The sequence below is a fragment of the Budorcas taxicolor genome, chromosome 16 (genome assembly GCF_023091745.1).
Source record: "Budorcas taxicolor isolate Tak-1 chromosome 16, Takin1.1, whole genome shotgun sequence".
In the NCBI taxonomy this organism is placed as follows: domain Eukaryota; kingdom Metazoa; phylum Chordata; class Mammalia; order Artiodactyla; family Bovidae; genus Budorcas; species Budorcas taxicolor.
Window position 1 is genome coordinate 36,175,660 of NC_068925.1, and position 2,936 is coordinate 36,178,595.

The window sequence follows — 2,936 nt, forward strand, 5'->3', positions numbered from 1 at the left end:
GTATAAAATCAAAAGGAAAACAGACTTATTTTTCTTTTATCTTAGTTGACATAGTTGAATCTGTGCTTTTTGTGTATGGGTGTTCACCATTTCAGATGTTTTGTAAGAGGCACATGAATTTTTAGAGTTTTCATTTTTTCAGTTGGTGGTGTTGTAAACAAATTTTCCTGTAGTAAAAAGTACCTGTGAGCTCATTCCCAAGGTATGTCTTCAGACATCTTTTATTTTCCTATAATTTGGGAGCATAAGCTGACCGAGCTTTTGCCCTCCTAAGTGAGAATGTGAGTCTGTGTGTGTGTATGTGCATGCACATATATAGAATATTTACATACATACATATATATAAGGTAACAGGCTGGATTAACAAAATTAAGAAATACACCTGTGTGCTAATTGCACAGATACACACACACCTCCTGTTATTTGAATTATCATAGAAAGACTGAAAAGACTACGAGTCAAAAACTATAGGACATGGATTAGATTAGAAAGGACAAGGGGTGCAAGCAGGAAGCTTGGAAGTAAAGGGAGGCTGTCATGAAAGAGAGTCTTGCCCATCATCTCTGCAAGAGTGCGAGGATTTTTCCACAGGTAGCTTCAACCTCAGGGAATTTTGAATTAGCAATTCTAGGGAGATCCAGGTTAAGTTGATTTAAGCTTGAAACTGAAGGCTTCATTTAAAATAGACCCAACCTCAATTATGTAGGGAGTTGGAGCAATTTGGTTTGTTTTTTTTTCCCCTTCAGCATGTATAGAGTCCTGAGTTCTATCCCTGGGTTGGGAAGATTCCGTGGAGGAGGGCATAGCAGCCCACTTGAGTATTCTTGCCTATAGAATTCCATGGACAGAGGAGCCTGGTGGGCTAGAGTCCGTGGGGTCAGAAAGAGTCAGACACGACTGAGCAACTAAGTACACACACATGTATACAGAATTACGAAGACCCACTACTTAAAGCATCTTGTCTGTAAGTAGTATTATATCAAGTATCTTTAAAAAACAATGGATACTTAACCTTGATATGTATTTCTTAGGAAAACAATCTTATTAATACCAACTCCCCAGTGGTATTTAGAGGATAGCATAGATGGCATTTAAAAGCATAATTAAAATTCTAATGTTAATATGCCAATTGTTTCTCAATTTTTAAAAGTTGTAGAAGCATTGTGATGAAAAAATGAAATTACATTCTTATAACTAATTTCTTAGGCCTGAGTGGGTATTCTTTTCATTACTGTGAAAGGGATTTCAAACCGTTTAATGGAAGTATTGAGCCCATAGATTGTTTTAGCCCATGCTGCATTGTTCTCAGCAGTGTTTTTCACATGGTGATGATGATGTGATGCTTGTACAGTTTGATTTCCTACAGCCTATATTGTTTAAAATGAAAGATTTTTATTGGAAAAAAAATCAAACAAAATCAGATTGTACCCGTAACTCAATAACCAGACTGGCAACTGGTTTTTGCCTTAGCAGACATCCTCAATCTAAACAGGCTGGTATTTGAGGGCTCAACGAGAAACATAACCACTTATGTAATAAAGATAACAGCAGATCAAGTTTGTAGCCTCCAACAGTCTCTGTATGGCTGTCTACTATATGCTAGCATATTATGAGCCATCATTAAAACCTTTGAGCTGAAACCTTTGTGTGATGTTAGTGAAGTTTAAAACACTAGACTTTCTGATGAAATCCTAAATAAGGGTCTTAGACTTCTCTGTGAGAGGGTTGTGCTGAGAATCAACTTCAGGATTTGTACACTTAGGACAGTGTTGTCTCACAAGACATTTGGCAGTGTCCAGAGAAATTTTTGGTTACAACTGAGAAAGGTGCTACTGGTATCTAGTAGGTGAAAGTCAGAGATACTGCTGAACATCCTGTAATACACAGGACAAACCCCAAAATCCCCAAGGGACTTTCCACTCCCCAGATGTCAGTAGTGGTGAAACTGAGAAACTTAAACCCCAGAGCTATTATTTCTAGAGATGCTCATCATTCATTTAGGCTTCACTGCTTGTGTATGTGTATATGTTGACATCGCAGAGACTTTATTAAACCATGAGGTATCTCAGATGTGAGCGTGAACAGAAGAGTGTTAATGAACCACTAACTGATCACAGTGCTCACTCCTTGGAATGACCTGCTCCCAGCAGGGTGTCCAAGAGTTTGTGCTGGATAACCATGATGATGGAGGAGTGGTAGTCAAGAATTTACAAAAATGCCAAATAAATATGTCTTAAGGTGGAGACAAAATCAATCCATTGATCCTGGTTAGCAGGTATATAGAACGACAGGCAAACAAATTTCAAAGGAAAAAAGTCATGGGACTTAAGAACTGATTAGACTGAAACGACACCAAACTTGCCACGCAGACACAAAAGGGAAGTTCATAGAAAGCCACGGGCCAGAAAAAAATATGCTTTCACAAGAACTTACGAGGATGTTTCATACCCAAGTATATTTTAAAGATCATGCTTCAGTATGGCTATGTTATTTGTCTTGCACTGTTCTTTTGCCTTGCACCAGCAAGAAGTATTTGAGAGACAAGTTTAATGTTTTTTTTTAAAAGATAAAAACTTCTTGATAAGGTAAAATGAATTGTTTTGTTTTTTTAAAGCAAATTCATTAAATTGGCCATTTAGCAACTGTCTTTCAGCAACTAACCTAGAGCTGCTTCCATCTGGAATCTGAGTGAGATAAAAGAAGCTGCTGATCACTGTCTGCCATTTGTGATGCCAAGAAGCAAAGAGTCAAGACCACAATACAACTGTGTGAAGCCAGGCAGTTGAGGACATTGTCTTGGTATCTTCTGATTAACCTGAGATATTGGCTGACACTTGACGCTGTTCTTCAGAGCTTCCACAAAAGACAATTATGGCTGTCCAGCCACAGGGCAGGGTGCTGAGTACCAAAAGAGCTCATTAAGATCTATTTGCTGT